At 39.1% G+C, this 21,396-nt stretch overlaps 1 protein-coding gene and 1 non-coding gene across 2 annotated transcripts in view; both read right to left on the bottom strand.

Moving 5' to 3' along the window:
• LOC121251957 (cellulose synthase-like protein B6) overlaps window positions 1-21,396 on the bottom strand; it is a 109,194-nt gene that overhangs the window by 59,942 nt on the left and 27,856 nt on the right. The window lies entirely within an intron of this gene.
• Window positions 18,419-18,525, bottom strand: LOC121253753. Its single transcript, XR_005938473.1, has one exon. It is a non-coding gene; the product is annotated as a small nucleolar RNA R71 (small nucleolar RNA).

Below are 21,396 nucleotides of genomic sequence, written 5' to 3' on the forward strand. Positions count from 1 at the left end.
ATAATAACCCCATTCATAATAAATATATAAAAGACTAACTAGTTAAAGTGATCACGTGAGTAGAAAAAGGTGATCACGTTGTAGTTGCAGAACTGCAGGATAGCCGTGGAAGGGTTTTGTCAGCACTTGTTATTTTTCAAAAGTCAGACCACAGAACTTGTCGTCCTCATGCCCCCTTCTTATTTGTGTCGTTGTCGTCTTTTTTCGTCGTGTTCTTCTTCTTCTTATTAATATTGCTATTTTATTTACATGAAGAGTAATAAAAATATTCCTCTCTAGGTTACCGTGGGTTCCCTACGTAGAGGTCACTACCACTGCCGTCTGTGCAGGTTCCACTATCTGGTCTGGTTTACTTGTTCTCATGGAGGAGTCTCTCAATGCTCTGTATCAGTGCCTCTCTCTGACCAACAAGGAAAATGCATAAGTGGTGGTGGAATCAGGGAAGTTGGTGGATGCTTTCCAAAGTGGGGGTAAGTGCTTGATTATGGAGGTTTTCACTGAGAAACACTACAATAGGGATTTTTTTAAGAGTACGATGAGGAAAGCATGGCATCTGGGACGGGGGATGAAGTTTAGAGATCTAAATTCCACTCTCATGCTTGTTGATTTTGAAGACATGAGGGATAAGGAAAAGGTACTTCGCGAGGGCCCTTGGTCATTTGATAAACATCTAGTTCTCATGACTGAGGTTGATGGTAGGCAACAAGTCCAGCAGATCCAGTTACCATTGGCAACTTTCTGGGTCAGGTTTCATGATTTGCCTTTAATGGCCCGCATTGAGTATGTGGGTCGCTTACTGGGTGGGAAAATTGGAATTGTTAAGGAGGTGGATGTTGAGGAAGGGGAGATGGAGTGGGGGGAATTTTTGTGAGTTCGGGTTACTCTGCAGGTTGATAAACCGTTGCTCAGGGGTTCGAAATTTTTGATTGAAGGGGGGAACAGGTGTGGGTACGTTTCTCCTATGAACGACTTCCCTATTTCTGCTACTGTTGTGGGCGTCTGGGACATGGTGCGACAGATTGTGCCATTGCTGCTCGGGAATCAGAGTTGCTTGCCACGAAGGATTTTCCATATGGGTCGTGGCTTCGTGCAGGGCATGGCTTTGGGACTCGTCCATTTGTAGAGAAACCCAGAGCTCATGGTAAGCCCAAATTTTCTCCTGTGTCTGTTTCTGGGGATCTGAATGTAGCCGGGGAAAAGGAACGCAAGGGTAAGACGGTGGAAGGTACGGTGGTGGAAGGCGATGCATTGCTACCGGCAAAAACTCAAACTGACTCGGCGGCAGTTACGGAATGTGTGGGTGCGCAGTTTCAGGAACGTGAAAGAGGGGTGTCTGGGATGGGCAAGAGGTTTGGGACGGTTGTACTCGACACTTCGTGTGTGAAAGACTCCGATATCGCTTTGGTTTGTCAGACCCACGTTCCTGGGCCAACTGGGCCTCACAGGGAGCCCATTAGCAATGTAACAGATGGCCTTGTGGAGGTTGCTGTGCAGAAGCCTGATGGGCTCATAAGCAAGAGGTGGAAACGCACGTCGCTGCTTCATGCGACGACCATAGAGCCCTCTTTGGAGTTGCGACCTGTGCGAAACCAGTTGCAAGGGATTTCTAAAAATAGGAAGGGGCCTCCAAAGGAGGGACTTCTGAGAGGACGGTCATGTAAGCGTATTCACGTGGACCATGTCAGGGAAGGGGAGAAGTGTGATACGAACTCTGCCAGATCGGTGGTGGTTGTGGAACAGCACCACCAGGAGCCATGAAACTCCTCAGTTGGAATGCCCGTGGGCTTGGAAATCCACGTGGCATTCGTACCCTCTATGATTTAATCAAGAGGGAGGGGCCCGAGATAGTGTTCTTGCAGGAGACCAGACTCACAGCCCGTGAATTTGAATCCTGTAAGCACAAATTAAATTTTCAAAATTGTTTGGTTGTTAGTTCAGTTGGTAGGAAGGTAGGTATTGCGTTGTTATGGGGAGCTGATGTTGATTTGTCTATTATTAATTACTCTGCAAATCATATTGATGATGTTGTTAAAGCTCCGAATTTGAGAATGGGGTCCTGGTTCTTAACTGCTGTTTATGGATTTCTAGAATCTCACCTGCGGCATCATACATGGGATCTGATTAGATCTTTGTGTAGATGTAATGGTGAACCTTGGTTAGCGTTGGGTGATTTTAAGGAAGTAATGTTCAATCATGAGAAAAGAGGAGGCCAACCCAGGTCTGAGAGACAACTATATGCGTTCCGAGAGGTTATTGAGGACTGTAATTTGAGGGATTTGGGTTTTTCAGGCCCAAAGTTTACATGATCTAATAGGAGAGCTGGGTCGCACTGTATCAGTGAAAGAATTGACAGATTTTTTGCCAATTCTATTTGGTGGGACAGTTATCCTAATGCACGAGTAACTCATGGCGTGGTTGCCTATTCCGATCACTTACCTATTTGGGTAAATTTGGAGGGTGCCGCCATCTCCCATTATATTCAAAAACCTTTTAAGTTTGAGGCCATGTGGGTTGGGGAGACTGGTTGTGAAGACATTATTAGAGATGTTTGGGGGAGGTGTGATGGGCCTACTAATCTGGAAGATATTTCTAGTATGCTGAAAGAGTGTGGAACTCAGTTGCAGGGCTGGAACAAGCATAGCTTTGGAAATGTTTAGACTAAGCTGCGTAAGGCTCAGAGGGATTTGGGTAATTTATATGAAAGGGGATCAGATTTAATTCCTATTGCAGAGCTGAATGTAGCAAGGGATGAAAAGCAGATTTTGTTGGAAAGAAATGAGATCATGTGGAGGCAGCGTTCAAAGGCTATGTGGCTTGAGGAGGGAGATAATAATACGAGATACTTTCACATGAAGGCATCCCAACGGAAAAGAAAGAATAATATATTAAAGATCCAAGATGAAGGCGGTCATTGGCAAGAAGGGGCTCAACGAGATAGGGTTATACTTAGTTATTTTCAGAATCTATTCTCAAGCTCATCTCCGGCTGGTGGTGCTGACTCTTTAGCTTTCTTAGAACCTCTGGCTGGGAAAGTCTCTCCCGATATGAATATGGACTTGACGAAGGTGTTCCTTCCTGATGAAGTGAAGGCAGCTTTAAATCAAATGGATCCCACAAAGGCCCCAGGACCTGATGGCATGTCTCTAATATTTTTCCAAAAATATTGGCATGTGGTTGATGCTAATATTACCTCTGCAGTGCTTCAAGCGCTTAATTCAGGTTCTTTCCCATCAGCTTTGAACTATACTCATATTGTTTTAATTCCCAAGAAGAGTGCTGTCAAAATGGGTGATTATAGGCCTATTAGTCTTTGTAATGTCGTTTATAAAATCATTGCAAAAGTCCTTTCTAATAGACTCAAGTCTGTTTTACCGAGCATTATAAGTGAGAGTCAAAGTGCTTTTGTCCCTGGCCGACTCATTTCAGATAATGTTTTGATTGCTTATGAGTTGGTTAATTATCTCAAACAGAAAAAGAAAGGTAACAAGAGTTTTATGTCTTTGAAATTACATATGAGCAAGGCTTATGACCGGGTTGAGTGGGGTTTTATAAGGGTTGTCATGGAAGTAATGGGGTTCCATCCGAGGTTTATAGATCTGATTATGTACTGTATTGGTTCTGTTTCCTTTTCCGTCTTAATTAATGGGGAGCCCAAAGGCCCCATTGTGCCAACCAGGGGGTTAAGACAGGGGGACCCACTGTCCCCTTATTTGTTTCTTATTTGTACTGAAGGACTAATTTCCCTATTGAGAACTGCAGGGCTGAGAAAGGATATTTCTAGTATAAAAATTTGTAGAGGGGCACCAAACATAAATCATCTGCTTTTTGCAGATGATAGTATTGTTTTTTGCCAGGCTGATGTGGAAGAAAATAAAAGAGTACAAAGGTTTTTGGTAAAGTATGAAGCTGTTTCAGGTCAAAGAATCAATAAAGAAAAAACTGCCATTATGTTTAGTGGCAATGTGAGTGTGGAAATTCAGACTGCGATTAAGCATCTTTGGAGCAATAGTGAGGTGCAACAATATGATAAATATTTGGGCCTTCCACCTATTGTTGGGAGATCTAAACACCGGGCTTTCCAATCTATTAAACAAAGGGTATGGCAAAAGCTTCAAGGTTGGAAAGAGAAGCTACTGTCACAAGGAGGTAAAGAAATTCTTTTGAAAGCTGTTGCCCTATCCATTCCAGCTTATACGATGAGTTGTTTTTTGTTACCGTCAAGTTTTTGCATGAGTTGGAAGGTATGATGTCAAGGTTTTGGTGGGGACAAAAAGGAAATGAACGGAAAATTCATTGGTTGAGTTGGAGTAAATTGTGTCAGAAGAAAATCCAAGGCGGAATGGGTTTTAAAGATTTACATAGTTTCAATCTTGCGTTGCTAGCAAAACAGGGATGGAGGTTATCACAAGATGAAAGTTCTTTACTTCATCGGCTTCTTAAGGCGAAATATTTTCCAAATACCAGTTTCATGGCAGCTAGTTTGGGAAAATGCTCATCTTATACTTGGAGGGGCATTTGGGAGGCACATAAATGGCTTGTGGCAGGTTGTAGATGGAGGATAGGGAATGGGAGATCTGCTGATATTTGGAAAGATCATTGGATTCCAGGGCACAATTCATTGATCTTGGAAGGGGCAGTGAGCAGGGATGGTATAGGAGTTGGGTTTGTTGATTCTTTATTTTCTGAAAATGTGAACATGTGGGATATTCAAAAGTTAAGATCTCTCTTCAATCCAAATGTGGTTTCAGCTATTCTCAAAGTTCCATTATGTTCTGACAATATAGAAGATAGAAGGGTTTGGGCATATAAAGGAAATGGAATCTTTAGTGTGCGAAGCTGTTACAGATTTATACAAGCGCTGCTTGGTCACCAGTGTGCTGAATCCTCAAATATGCAGGCTCAACAAGTATTTTGGAAGCATTTGTAGAAGATGAAAATGCCAAGTAAGATTAAATCTTTGCATGGCATGCATGCAAAGATGGTTTACCTACTGCTGTAAACTTGATGAAGAAACAAGTGATTACTGATGACACTTGCAAACTCTGTTTAGCAACAAAAGAAGATGTTACTCACGCCGTGGTCAGTTGTGCTGCTCTTCAAGGTACATGGAGGATTTTTTTGCCTAATTTGATTGCAAATAATATTTCCTTGATTGAGATGGCCATGCAAATCTGTGAAAGGAAGTTGTATGAGCAGTTAGATGTTTTATTTGTGTTGGCCTGGGGATTCTGGTTTTGCCGAAACAAATATGTGCATGATCAAGAGCTGCTAAGTCCTAGAGTGGTTGCCGAGAATGCATCAGTTATGCTGCACAGTTATGATCAAGTTCGGCAGAAGACAAGAACTCAGCTTATGCGACACTACCAGTGGCAGCCTCCTCCATCTGGGTGGCTCAAATTAAATGTGGATGCTTCAGTATTTCAGGAATGGGATAGAGCAGGTATTGGAGCTATTCTACGAGATGGAACAAGTAGAGTTCTTATGGCACTTAGCAAGGCGAAGGTCCCGTCGGAAGACATTGAAGGTTCAGAGTTGCTTGCTATTTTCAGGAGTATGCAGCACTGCGCTACCATGGGTGTTTCTAATATCATTGTGGAAAGTGATAGCTTGCTAAGCATTGAAGCGTTAAAAGATGATAGTATGAGTAATTCTCTTGCTGAGGTGTTATATCATGAGATAAAGAAGCTTGCCACACGCTTTGAGAATTGTTTGTTTTCACATGTGTATAGGGAAGGAAATATGGAAGCCCATAAATTGGCTAGACATGCTATCAGGGTGGAAAGTATGGATGCTTGGTGGGATTGTATTCTAGACTGTGTTTCTCAAATCCTATGGCTTGATAATTGTCTGTAATCGTTTTCTATTGATTAATGATATTTTTATTTTATCCAAAAAAAAATATTGTTATTTTATTTTTTATTTTTTATTTTGTTTGTTTAAAGTCAATTACTGGCCTAGAAATTAAGTAGATACAAATTAAGCTTCAGAGGACTGAAAAAAACTGATAATCAAAGGAAAAAAAAAATAAAATAGGAAGGACTTCACTTTCATTCTTGGATGTCATCAAGTAAGAATGAATCTCTAGTTGAAATTGTTGAGAAAATTTAGCCGTCCTGGGAGGGCCTTTTTGGTTTTGTATTGCCACTCTTTTGTCGTTTTATAATAATTTATTTCCTGCAATGCCTCGATCAGAGAGCTCAAAGAATCTACTTTCATTTCTGTAACTTCAATGCTGTGCGTTGACAGACGTGCATTAGCGGTGGCCTATTAGTTTAAAATTTAATTAGAAAATTTATTTAGAGATACTTTTTACATAGAAAATAGTGGCCGATAGTGGTTCAATGATTTTTTTTTCTTATTTAATTGTTCAGTAAAGGTTTTAAATGATTTTTATTTTCTTTTAAAAAAAATATTTAAAAAATTTTAAAAAAATATATAATTTTTCTTTTAACTATTTGATGGTTGTTTTGGTGGCCACCTTACGTGCGAGTAGCACTATCCAATTTATTTTTATACATTTATTTAATCACTTTTAATAATACTAAATAATAAATTTTTTAAATTTATCATTATTTTATTAAAATAATATTTTTAATATTTTTATTTATTTTAATTCTAATTATAATTTGAATATTTATTCGAAATTAAAAATATATATATTAATTTTCTAACAATAATATTATTCCAACAGGTATAATTTTGTAACGGTCTGTTTTTTCTATGATAGTATTCTTCTAACTGATATATTTTTACGATGGTCATATTCTTCAACTATAAAACATAACATCTCCTTGTGTGTTATTTGGCATAGAAGGAATCAGTAGCTATATGAAAATAATTTATTGTCACCACAGCAGGTTATTGAGCATGCACTTTCAGTTTTTTATGAGCATGCTTATGATGCAGCTACCAACAAACCAGATTTAAAAACACTTTGCAGTTGGATGCGGACACCACCAGTAGGGGTCTTAAAACTCAATGTTGATGGAGCCATTTTTAGTGATCTGTGCAGATCAGGAGTTGGCATGAAATTGCGTGATGAGAACGGCCAAGTTATTTTTACAGCTCGTAAATCAGAACATATGATAACTGATCCATTTGAGATTGCGTTGCTCGCTATTCTAAGAGGGTAGCAATTATGTATTCCTATGGGACTTAACAGATTTGCACATAGAGAGTGATTCCCTTCTTGTGGTGCAAGAGTTGAACATGGAGGGTCCTTCGTTATCTATTTAATTGGGGAAATATTGTTCATGAAATGAGGAGTATATTGCAAAGATGGCCAAGGTGGTTTGTTCATCACAAAGGCAGGACAACAAATGGTGCAGCACACTCTTTGGCACGGTTTGCTTGGAATTTAGATGATTTAGCAACTTTGTGAGATTTGATTTCAGAATGTTTTGCAAATGCTATTTGGATTGATACACTTACGTAATGCTTTGCTTGATGAATTACTAATTATTGGATGAATTGATCTAGAATGCAATATAGAGTAAATATTTGATATAGAAGGACCCACTTGAAAGAGCTCCTAGAATTTTTTATTTTTGTTTTTGTTTTGGTTTTTTTTAATTTTTAAAAAGGCTAATTAATGGACCCCATTCGAAAAACACTCAGTCTTGTTTTCAAGATAACTAGCAAGGTTTCGCATAAGACCATTTTGAAAGGTAGTGATCTATTTATTAGAAGCAAAATGTGTGACATGATTCATTATTATAAGCAAAATCAACAATTTTTTATGCAAGGAAAATTATTTGGCCAGCCTTTTGGGTTGGTCAAATTTGACCAGTGAAATAGGGAAAGGCCGGATTTACTATACAATTGTTGAGTCAAGTGTAGGAGGTTTTTAAGCAACTTAGCTATAGTTTGGCCAAAATTTGACTTTGGCGAGGCCACTACTAAGCAAACAATATTGCATACAATGACTGCTTCGTGCTGTCAAATTGATATGATAACTCTTGAGTAAGTGTTTCACCACTGAACACGATTCCAAACGAGTGATCGGTGAAACACGTCCTTAACAACAACAGTGCTGTAAAACTTAACCATAAGAGTACTTATTATATAAGTACTATGTTATCCAAATTTGTCTACTTGGTGTGCTTCTTAGTGTAAATTATACATTTTTTAATGTTTTAAATATTTTTTAAACATCTTTAAATATAAAAAAAAAAAAAAACACCAATACATTAATAGTCAATTCCTTAGCAATTAAGAAAAATAATTTTAAAAAATAAAATAAAATACATGAACGATCAAATTTAGAAAGCAAACTTCGGGGGCACGTTATACAAAATAAATTCACAAACTAACGTAATTTCATATGATCTGTTAGATTTACTTTATGATAAAAGTAACTTTACAATCTAATGCACCATATCAAGTCACGTTACTTTGTGGATCTATTTTCCTCTAATCCCTTTATAACTAAAGTGTTTCTCTATATATAAACACCGATACCTAAAACAACTAGTTTAACACAATAACTAACTTTGGGAAGAATAATAACTATTCTAATAGCTAGTTAGTCAATAGAGATTAAAAATCAAGATTGAGAAAATATGCAACATAAAGAGAAAACTCTAAGAATTGGATTTATTTGTAAAATTCGAAAACTGGTTTTGCCACAAGCCGTACTAAAATAGCTAAAGAAAATCGAGATTTTGAGAATTTTGGCTGAAAATAAAAATTCTCAAATTTTGCTTAAAAATATGTAATAAAATAACAATCTCACAAAGAATTTGTCCCGTATGTGGGAAAAGGGCTTTAGGTGATTAAAGCCGACGACCTGTATTCCCCTAATGTTCGGATCAGGCCATAAAGATGAGTCCTAAAAGAGCATAACCCATAAGGAAATTTGATTAACAATATACCAATGAGATGCAAATCTCTAACTGCAAGCCCAAGCAATATATTTACGCTGGATAGATGCCATTAACTACTGAATAGTTCTTCAGAAGTTAAAATCCTGAACTAAGTTCTAATAATCGTGTCTAAAGGAAAGTCTTTCCACATTAGGTCACATCACGCTTATAAATAACCCACTAGGTACATACCATTGATTCATAGATTCATGACCACTAACAAGAGCACAACTCTTCATTGACTTTGGCATCGGAGACATCCCCCACTCGGTTCTCTAAACTCTCCTTTCTAGATGCAGGTTAGGACACGCCACAAGCATACTAAAATCTGCACCAACAGTTTGGTGCTTTGTGTGGAAATTGTTGATTTATCCATAAAGTGTCATCAGGATGCTTGCGACTACAAATGACATGATGGAGAGGAGGTTCATGAAGATGGAAGAAAAGATGAAAAGGATGGCTCTGGAATGGAAACCTTGCAAAGGGAGAATGAAACCTTAAAACGGCGGGATGCGGGATTTGAAGGAGGCATAGGCCAAGACTGTAGCAAACAACTCGACGAGGAGTCTCAAAGCAAGTGGGGGGGGGGTATTTCCAAGTGACTAGGTGGAGAAGAAGAGGATGCATGATAGCCTGCACAACCACGTGTACAAGTATGAGGAGATCGAGAAGCAAGTGGGAACATCGTCATCAATCGATAACCCGCTCAATAGCACTAATATGACGTAGAGTATGGAGATTATGGCAGTACCCCACCCCCAAAATTTAAAGCCTCACATATCAATCTATTTGACAGTTCTAAGGAACTTGCTTAGCATTTGGAAACTCTCAAAGCCCACATGACCTTGCACGAGTTCCAGATAGAGATTGCATGTCATTGTTAACCCTAAAGGGCTTGCCAAGAGCGTGGTTTGAGAAATTAAAACCATGCTTATTACCACTTTTAAGGAACTAGTTCCAAACATAGTTCATATCTAGTTGGTGCAGGAGACAACCGATTGCATACCTCCTTACCATGCAACAGTGAGAGGATGAAAGCTTGAATGTGTACCTTAAACGGTTAAAAAAAGGGGTGCTTGATGATAGAAAACCAAGATGAGAAGATAACAATGGCAGTGCTTTAGGGGGAGATTTGGCCTAGAAGTCCCTTCATGGCGGAGTTAGCAAGGAAGACACCAATGACATTGTGAGAACTCATGGATAGGGCGAACGACTTTTTCAATGTGGAAGATGCCTTGAGAGCATTGATCGATCCACAAAGGGTTGAGGTAGAAGAGGTGACCAATGACAACAAAGAAAGGAAAAAGGAAGACAAGGATAGGAATAGTCACTACGTGAGGAAGAAGGACAAATGCTCCCACTCATGCGGTCAAAGTTTCAAAGAGGTCAATTTGAGTATGAATGTGCAAGGAAATAGGGAGGTGCGACCATGGTAGAATGAAGGTTGTAACTTGGAAGAACAAGGATCCAACCACTACTGTGCTTACCCTAGAACTGGGGGGAATAGAACCGTGGACTATTGCAACATTAAGCATAGAATAGAGGTCACACAAGAGAATGGGGATTTGAAACTGCTCGTTGTTGAACATGAGCGGCCGCCAAGGCAACAAGTCAGAAAATGATGGAAGAGATCGGTAGAGAGGCATAGGAGTGAGAGCTCTAGAATGGGCAAGAACACAAGAAGGGAGCGCTCCCCCCCTCCCCCAGCCTCACTAAGCCAAATGAGCATTTTGGCGAGATCTGAACTATAACAGGGGGTCGCCAGGGCGGGGCATCATCCTTGGCATGAAAACCTCAATGAGTTCAATTGACTAGATCATCAGTCAACTCTATATATCAAGTCTATGTGGGACTTTCTTCAAAAGAGCTTTTGTCAATACTTTTATTAGGATTGGCCTGGAAATAGGGCCTTAGCTGGTGCATCGCTATCACCAAATCACACATAAGAACTCCATTTTTGTGTAACGCGTTTCTGCTCCCCTCAGGGCACGACTTGTGTAATACACCGATGCTTCCTTTTTTCTGACCTGACTAGCATAATGCTCACTACCTCTAGTGTGACTACAAATTATAAATAAAGGGTCTCTCCATGTTTGTTTTGACTCAATAAGGGTGGGTTTGACCGGTATGTCTTTATCTGCTCGAACAACTTATTGCATTCGACGTTCTAATTTTAAGTCTCCTGTAGTACTCGAAAGAAAGGCAAGAATCTGTTTCTTGACATTGACACAAACCTATTTAGTGCCACTATCATGCCGATCAACTTCTGTACTTCGTTCAAACTTCATGGGGGCTTCATCTCCATTATTGCCTTGATCTTTTCTGTGTTGACTTCAATTTCTCTCTCTGACACCATGAAACCTAAGCATTTGCCCAATTCCACACGAAAGAAATATTTGGAAGTTAAGTTTCGTCTTGACCTTTGCAGTATAGTGAAAGTTTCTCGTAGGTCCAATATGTGATGGTTCACCTTTGTGCTTTTAAGAAACAAACCATCTATGTAGACCTCCATGTTTCGTCCAATTTATCCAATCTGATACATTGTCCTCACATTTTTCAAGCTGAATGTCATTACTTTAAAGCAATAGAGCCCCAAGTCCAATATGAATGAAGACTTTTGTTGGTCTCCTTTGCTCATCTGTATATGGTTGTAGTCGGAATAGGCAACCATAAAACTTAGCATCTAGTGGCTTGTTGTGGATCCAATATCAGGTTGATTCGTGGTAGGAAAAGCTGTCATTTAGGCATGCCTTGTTGAATTCAGTGAAATCCACAAATATTCATCATTTTTCATTCACCTTTTCCACCAACACAACATTTGAGAGCCATTCTGGGTAATGGGCTACTCGGATTAACCTTGCTTCTAAGAGGCATTCTACCTCTTCCATCATTGCATATTTCCCCTTACTAAATCTCCTCCGATTTTGTCTTACTTTCTTAAAATCTGGATCAACATAGAGACAATGTTCTATCATTGCTGCATCTATGCCAGGCATGTCCTCATAACTCCATGCAAATACGTCACTGTGTTTGATTAGGATCTATTTTAGCTTCTCCTGAACTCTGACGCCTTTCAGGTTTTGATACGAATCATTGCATCCGATTAGTCTAGATATAGAGTTACTAGCTCTAGGGGCTCGATGGCCTTTCCTTGCTTTGGATTCCCCTCATCTATCATCTCAATTCCCCGCTTGATAAGTTCCGGTGGTGGGGGAACCACTTATTCAACCTCTCTTTCTAAAGTGTTCTACACATCCATACCTCCGTTCCTTAGTTCTTACACATAGTATTCATGCACTAAGACTTGTTCGTTGCGGACTTTGCCGACACCCACATCCATTGGAAACTTCATCTTTAGGTAGTAAGTTGAGGTGACTACCTCTTTTTTTTTTGCATTGGAAGGAAAATTATGAGTGGGCAGGAGATTTTCTTGGCTATAGCTTGGTCGAGGGCTAATTTTGATCTCATGCACGTTGTTAGCAATTGGCCTCAATTGCATCCATGTTGCTAACACTAGGCTTGGTGAGTGGGTGGGAGATTTTCTTGACTACTACTTGGGCATTTGCTAACCCCAATAGCTTTTGCGTTGTTACCCTTTGATCTCTAGGTGTGAGTGTTAGCCTCGATTGCATGCGTGTTGCTAACACTCAACTTGGTGAGTGGGCAGGAAGTTTTCTCGACCGTTGCTTGGTTGAGGGCAGTAGGCTCTATCGGGTGCCGCTTGAGTGAAGGCTAACCCAGATCACATTCACATTGTTAGCCTTTGATCACTACGTATCTGTGTTAGCCTCGATCGCATGCGCGTTGCTAACACTGGGCTTAGTGAGTAGGGGAGATATTTTCTCAACAAGTGCTTGGTGAAGTCAAACGCTGATCGCATGTGCATTTTTAGCCTTTGATCACTAGGTGTGAGTATTAGCCCTGATTGTTGCATGTTGCTAACTCTTGTTTTCTTGCTTGGAGAGCGTCATCATTCCTGTTGAAAACTGCATGCAAATGCGGTGAACTCATTGGAAGGTTATTTTATTGCATATTTGAATTACATGAAATCTTCTAAATAAAGTATTCCTTTAAGTCTTCTTCATTCCATAAGTGGGGTAGTCTTTTCCCATTCATGTCCTTTAGGTGGTATGAGCCTAGTATGTTGTTTGCTACTATCACATATAGTCCCTCCCGTCTGGGTATGCTCTTTCCCTCTTCTTGCATCTTGGTTGACGTACCAACTTCTTTTAGCACAAGATCTCAAACTTTGAATGACCAGGGCTTGCCTTTCTTGTTGAAGTACTGCGCGGTCCTTCATCTATAGGATGCGACCCTCATATCCGCCTCTTCTCTCATTTCCTCCAACAGATCAAGGTTTCCCTCCATGCCTCTATCGTTTATTTCTTCACGGTAGTGTTGGAATCAATGACTCGGCATGCCGATATCCACCAATATCACTCCCTCACAGCCATAGGACACCGTAAATAGTGTTTCCCCAGCTGGAGTCTTTATTGTGGTTTTGTATCACAACACTCTGGGAGCTATTCAGCTCACATTCCTTTTTAGTTCTCTAGCTTCTTCTTTACCATGCTAAATAAGGTCTTGTTCATCACCTCCACTTGCCAGTTAGCCTACATGTGGCCGGGAGAAGAGTATTTGACTTTGATCCACAATTCCACGCATCAATCTATATATGAATTGTAGCCAAATTGTCATCTGTTGTTTGAAACCAGGGCTTATGCTATGCTAAACCGACACTTAATGGACTTCCAGAGGAAGTTAATAATTTTGCTAGCTATAATAGTCACCAATGCCTCCACTTCTACCCAATTTGTGAAATGGTCTATGGCAATGACTGCGAACTTGACTCCTCATTTTCCTGGCGGCAAGGGGTCTACAATGTCAATTACCCATTGTACGAAGGGCTAGGGCTATGGTGTCGCTATTGTGGTTAACTCCTCAAGGGATTGTGAGGCATGGTAGCATGTAATTAGCACTTAGCACACTTTCTAACAAACTCCTTTGCATCCCTTAGCAGGACTTTCTATGCTAGGGCTCTACCACCCTAATAGTTTCTGCATACCCCCTAATGTATCTCCGCCATCACATATTGTGATTTCTCCACAAAAATGCACCTCAGAAGTGGGGCGAAAAACCCTTTTGTATAGTAGCCCTTTTATGAGGGTAAACCTGGTTGTCCTATTTTTCACCTTCCTAACCTCCAATCATTCGCCAAGGAGCTCCCCTTTGGTCAGGTATCTTGCCACATCTTGCTTCCATTTCGGCACAACCGTTCCTATCATCGATACCTTGTTTCCAATTGATGTCCCATGGGGGAAGAGATCCTTCCATGCTTGAGGCGGCTTGCACAAGTTTGTCTGCCCGCTAGTTGTCTTCACATCTGATTTGTTGAATACCAAAGTATTGGAATCAATCACACCACTTCTTTTCTCATTGTAGCTACATTTTGAGTCTTTCCCTTTTTGCCAGGTACTCTCTTGTCACCTAGTTCACCACCAATTGGGAATCTACATATACATCAACCTCATTTCCCTAGAACGCATTTGCCATAGCGAGTCCTGCCAGCAGTGCTTCTTAGTCATTTCGAACGCTAGCCTCACATTGTAATGAATCTCCTTGGCTTTTATGGCTATGAGGTAGAAACCTACTCCCCCGCCGCTGCGGCAGGAGGAACCGTTGACATACAGCTATGAGGGATCTCCCTTCGGTGCTAGTTGCAGCTCTTCTAGGAAGTTAGTAAATCCACTGATAAAGTTCGCTAGTACTTTTCCCTTCAAGGCACTTCTTGAAAGATAATCAATATCGAACTCACTCACTAAACCGAGTGTTAGCAATATGCATGCGATCGAGCTAGCACTCATACCTGGCAATCAAAGGCTAACAACACACATGGAATCATAATTAGCTTCTCCCACTCAACAAATGAGAAAATCTCCTGCCCACTAACCAAGCCGAGAAGGCGATCTGGGCTAACATCCTAAAATGGCAACCCAAGGCTAATAATGCGCATGCAATCGAGGCTAGCCTTCACCCAAGCAGCAACTGAGAAAATCCCCCACACACTCACCAAGCCAAGATTTAGCAATGCGCATGCAATTGTAGTAACCTTCGTCCAAACAGCAGCCAAGAAATTCTAATCCCCATTAACTAAGTCGAGCATGCGATATGGGCTAACACCGGCACCTTACGATCCAAGCTGAACAACGTGCATGCGATAGGGCTAGCCTTTGCCTAAGCAGCAATCGAGAAAATCTCCAACTCACTTACCAAGCCGAGTGTTAGCAACGTGCATACGATCAATGCTAACACCCCTACTTGGTAGTCAAAGGCTAAGAACGCATAAGCGATCGAGGCTAACACTCTCACCTAGCAATCATAGGCTAACAACACGCATGCGATCTAGGAAAGCCTTCGCCCAAGTAGTGGTTGAGAAAATCTTCTACTCACCTTCCAAGTCGAGTGTTAACAACGTGCACAGAATTAGGGTGAACACTCGCACCCATCTGTGGCAATCAAAGGCTAACCATACGCATGCGATCGAGGCCAACCTTTGCCCAAGTAATGCCCACCTTGGCTAGTGGGGCCAAAATCAATGAGGAAAAAAGGAAAAAAACAAAGTTGGCAATGAAAGGAACAAGAAGGCCCACAACAAATAATTAGAGACCAAAAGAATATGCATGTAACATGTTAAGCCTCTCACAATGCATACCCAAAAAAGAATATTACAAGCTAAAGATTAACAATGCAAGACAAGGCACAGGCAGTCAAACTCAAAAGGAATATGTACATAGCATGGTAAATGTCTTATGAGATACAACTTTATCAAACAAGACAAAATATTGCACGCTCACCAAGACCAAAATTGAACACAAAATAATAGGAGGAGCATGCCCAAGCCTAAGTAGCAGAGCTACTATATGAAGGATGGTGAGGTGGCTGGCTCAGAAAGGCACTCGGCATCACCTCGGCCCCAAAAGAATCCAGGTGGACTAGAGTTGCCGAGTTATGGAACAGAGTTATTACCTCCAAAGTCTCAAGTTTGCCTCTGGGTGGCTAACAAAAACCTCTTAAGCGTTCGCTTGTATCCGACCCACTATACTCGGTCACGAATCTATGGTAGCAAAGGGCTGTGGGTGAAAGGCGGAGTACCTCGCCTCCAGAAGACCTGAGCTTAACATCCAGTTTGTTAACAGAGTTGAGACTTTGCAAGTTTCTTCCTAAAAGCCTCAATTACGCAATGGAACTTAAAGTAGTGCTCATCAACTTTGCCAAGTTCCTTTCCAACAAAGTGATATAATCACATTGGGCCAAGAAAATTTGATTTGGACTCACCACTGACCGAAACTCAAAGAAAGCCCATTGAAACCTGATGACTTGCATAATTTTTTATATTTTATCACTTCTTAACTTTAAACTTTAGTCTAATTTTATTTATTTTTTGTTGATTTTAGACTTCATTGTCATCATTAAATTTTATTTCAGATTTGAAGAAAATGAATATCCAAATTTTTAAAGCCTATTGTCTAGAAACTCCCTCATTTAAATGAAGAGCTTGATAGTTTAAAAAAATAAAATCAAAAGAGAGCATTAGACGTTGGAGTCTTTGGAGCAATACGGGGACTTTTCTTTTAATTTTATAAGCTGGCAGTTGAATACATGCGAGACGCAAGGCTGAGATTTTCTAGGCTCTTGAGCGGATATACACAAGGAATCATTTTTGACTTGGCTTGAGAGGTTGGAAGGCGGGCGATAAGGGCTTTCCGCGGGATTTGTTGCGCAGACATGCAGGACAAAAGGCTGGAAGGGACAAACATGAAACGGAGCTTTGACTTGGTCTGCGCACGAACGAATTTGATTTTTCCACAACTCAGGAGTGAGCTGTGCAGACGTGGGGACGAAAAGGCATGCACGAAAGAGGGAAGAGGGCTTTAGGAATTTGACTTTTCTGAGGAAAAAAGAAAAAAGGTAATGGAAGGAAAAAAAAAGTAAAAAAAAAAATAAAGGAACGGAAATTCAAAAAGCAGGAGGCTCATGATTACTATTCTACTTACCACAAGAAAAAAAAAATCTGAAGAGGACGTCTACGAAAGGAAGACTGAAGAAGAAATTCGACACTACGGCGACTTGGAGGACGAGACTGCAGACTACAAAGAATATTTTTTAGTATTCATTTTCTTCCATTCTTTTCAGAAAAATTATGGTGAATTTGTTTATGTTGAATTTAATTTTTAACATGAACTAAATTTTCTTTATTGTAGGAAAATGATGTAATCTAGTTCCAAACTATGCTTGCTTTTCTATGCTAATTTAAAGTAATTCTCTGCTATGTTTGTCTGATTTATTCTGAACTTATTGCTTCTAGTTAACTGGCCATTAATTAGATGATTTTAATCCTGTGATTTGCTGTCGAAAGAGAGAATTATAGGATAGATCATAGATATTTCGGCATAGGTAAATATAGAGATCGAAAGACTTGTATGAACCTATGTAGTATTAAAATCATTGATCTTATTGCTTTTTTGCTTTATTAATTTGCATACTCTTGTGTAAAATGATAAACAAGAATAATTTTCAATTGACTATCGAAAGAGACTTTTGGATGTTTGTCGAGATGTGCTAACAAACAGAGAGAATTAAATTCAATTAGTTAGATAACTAAAGCATAGTGAGGAATTAGGTGAGATCGATTTCCTAGAAGTTTTCTTTCTCATTGATTTGATCTTCGAACAATATCTTTTTTTTTTCCTTTGAGTATTTTCTTTGAATTAATTTTATTTTAATTTGCAATTACAAAAACCTTAGTGACTTTTCTAGATAAATTCGAGATTAATATAATTTCAGTATTTGTCAAAAGTAAGTTACCAATCCCTGAGTACGATACTCTTCTCATCACTTTACTATAAAACTACGATACTGTGCACTTGCAGTTTTGTACCGATCAAGTTTTTGGCGATATTGCCAGGGATTGATTTCTTCTTATTTTTGCCAATATTGATACAAAGTAATCTTAGTTTTAATTTAAAATTTTATTTTATTTTATTATTTTTTCTTTCTTTTCAGGTGTGTTTTTGACGTTGGATGCAGCATACTAGAACTCGTGACATTACTCATTTTGATCCGGAGATTGAAAGAACTCTTAGATCACAAAGAAAGAAGAAAATACTAGTCATGGCTGACGGACAACATGATGCACAGCCACACACCTTGAAAGATTATGTACGACCAGTTGTGAATGACAACTACTCGGGTATAAGACGCTAGACCATTAATGCCATCAACTTTGAGTTCAAACCAGCATTGATCAGCATGGTACAACAAGCCCAATTTAATGGATCACCACTTGATGATCCCAATATTCATTTGGCAATGTTCTTGGAGATTTGTGACACTGTAAAGATCAATGGTATTACTGAAGACACCATTAGACTGAGATTGTTTCCTTTTTCTTTGAGGGACAAGGCAAGAGGTTTGCTACAATCTCTACAACCGGGAAGCATCACTAGTTGGCTGAAAAGTTTCTTGCTAAATTCTTTCCATCTGCAAAAACGACCCAACTCAGGAGTGATATTGGTCAATTCAAGCAAAATGATTTTGAGTCACTCTATGAAGCATGAGAAAGGTATAAAGATTTGATTCGACGCTACCCTCAACATGGATTGCCGGATTGGTTGCAAGTTCAGATGTTATATAACGGGTTAAATGGGCAAACTTGGACCATAGTTGATGCCGCTTCTGGTGGAACTTTAACGTCAAAGACAGTTGAGGGCCCTACCTATCTTTTGGAAGAGATGGTCTCAAACAACTATCAATGGTCAACTGAAAGAACTATGACTAAGAAAGTTGTTGGGATTCATGAATTAGAGCCATTAATAGCCCTTTCAGCTCAAGTTATTACTTTATCCCATCAGATTTCAGGTTTGACAATCCAAAGGATACCACAAAGTGCAGAATATGTTGCAGCTACAAGTATGACAGTTCAGAGTAGTGAAGCAAGTCAAGAACAAGTTCAATACATTAATAATCGGAGCTACAACTATCGTGGTAATCCTATGCCAAATTACTACCATCTAGGACTTCGAAATCATGAGAATTTATCTTGTGGAAATACAAAGAATGTGCTGCAACCTCCTCCAGGATTTGATAGTCAACAAAGTGAGAAGAAGATGTCACTTGAGGATACCATGATTTCCTTTGTTGAGAAGACAAATGCAAGGTTTAAAAAGACTGATTCACGGTTGAACAACATTGAGACTCATTGTAGCAACATGGGAGCTGCTATAAAGAATATTGAAGTGCAAATTAGGCAACTAGCCACGACCATCAATGCCCAACAAAGAGGAACTTTCCCTAGCAACATAGAAGTGAATCTAAATGAACAGTGCAAGGCAATCACACTTAGGAGTGGAAGAGAAATTGAGAGGCCGCCATCAAAGAAAATCAATTCCACCCCTACAGCTGCAAACAATGGTCAAAGCAAGAATAAAGTAGAAGAAAAGGAGATTGTGGATGATGCACTAAGAGAGACTGGCATGCTTCCATCAATTTCATTTCCTGACAATCCTCCTATTCTCTCTACTCCACTTCCTTATCCTCAACGTTTTAAAAAATAAAAATTAGATAAGCAATTTTCTAAGTTTTTGGATATTTTTAAGAAAATTCACATAAATATTCCTTTTGCATATGCCTTGGAACAAATGCCAAATTATGTCAAATTTCTGAAAGACATCATTTCCAAGAAAAGAAGGTTGGAAGAGTTCAAAACAATGAAGTTTTCTGAAAAATGTAGTGCCATTCTTCAAAAGAAATTACCTCAAAAATTAAAAGATTCAGGGAGTTTCACTTTGCCTTGCACCATTGGAAATTCATTTTTTGATAAAGTTTTATGTGATCTTGGTGCTAGCATTAATTTTATGCCACTTTATGTTTGCAGGAAATTAAGACTCGGAGACATGAAACAAACAATAATTTCTTTGCAACTAGCTGACAGATCCATCAAGTATCCACATGGAATCATAAAAGATGTATTGGTAAAGGTGGATAAATTTATTTTTCCTGCTGATTTTGTGGTGTTAGATATGGACGAAGATGAAGAAGTCTCACTAATTCTTAACCGACCATTCTTGGCTACAGGAAGGGTTTTAATTGATGTTCGAAAATGTGAGTTAACATTGAGAGTGAATAAGGAAGAGGTTATATTCAACATCTACCAAGCCATGAGAATTCCGTGTCAAACACTTGTTTTATGGTAGATGTCATTAAGCAATGTGTAGATGAAGCCTTTCAAGAAGATGCACCAGCCGATCACCTAGAACGAGCCTTGCAGCAGGATACATCACTTAGCAATAAAGTGGAGAGGAACTGTGCACTTATTCCTCTTGGAGATCCCGATTGATGAATATTGAAAGGTCTGGCTATAGACTTTAAAACAAGCGCTTATGGGAGGCAGCCCATAGAACTTTCTTTTATTCTTTTATTTTTGTTATTTATTATTTTTATTTTTTGAATAATTTGGATTTTTATGCAAGTTTATTTAGCATGAATAAAGAGCTGAAAATTATAAACTACGGCTAATTCACCATGAAATTCAATTTTTCTCACTTTTGCATTACGATGAGGACATTGTTTAGTTTAAGTTTGGGGGTGTAAACTCCTATAGTCATTTGGTGTTCTTGTTTGCTATTTATTTTATTTTACTTGTGATTTTATAAGTCTTGAGTTATTAGATTCTCTTACCAAGCATGCATTTGAGTATGATTGAATTCTCTGTGACTCTGAAATTTGTGATTGAGGATGGGATTGAGAAAAATTTTCAAAAATTTCTTTTATGTCAAGCTGAGTTTTGTGGGTACTTTGATTTAAATCTTTGACCTTGAACATAATTGAGCACAAAGTCATTTTTCTTTTATTCCATTTTGCTTATGAAGAGAATGAGTTGAATTAACTGGGTCAGGGAAGTCAATCTTGCCTTGCTCTTGAATCCGTTGATGGATCCTTGAGGCGAAATCTTAGTTCATACCAAATATTAGAGAAATGATCTAGGCAATTTTTTTTGTTATAACCAAAAAGCTTTCCCAGCCGTCCTGATTATCATGTTATCATTGCATGGTGTATTTCTATTGTCCACCCCCTTAAGCCTTATTTTACATAAGCCTTTATTTGATCTTTTAACTACATAAACCATTCTCGTTCTAAGCCTGAAAAACCATGATTTACCTTTTACAGTTTGAGAAAATACTTTGGTGGAAATCTATATTTAAAGAGAAAGTTAGTTCAAAGGAAATTATGCTCTATACAATCCAAGTGTGAAAAAAAAAAACAAAAGTGAAAAAAAAAGAGGTTGAATTGGTTGAAGATTTGAAAAGGTTACAAGAATTGAGGTGGCTGGTTGGAAAAAAAAAAAAAAAGGGTGAAGTGTGGATTACTATAGATTTTGTTAAAGGTGTACTTGGTACTACTTCATTGATTACAAGAACAATATTGTCACCAATATGAGCATATAGTCGAGAAATAGTTATAGTTTGAATCATGT

The sequence above is a fragment of the Juglans microcarpa x Juglans regia genome, chromosome 2S (assembly GCF_004785595.1).
Source record: "Juglans microcarpa x Juglans regia isolate MS1-56 chromosome 2S, Jm3101_v1.0, whole genome shotgun sequence".
In the NCBI taxonomy this organism is placed as follows: domain Eukaryota; kingdom Viridiplantae; phylum Streptophyta; class Magnoliopsida; order Fagales; family Juglandaceae; genus Juglans; species Juglans microcarpa x Juglans regia.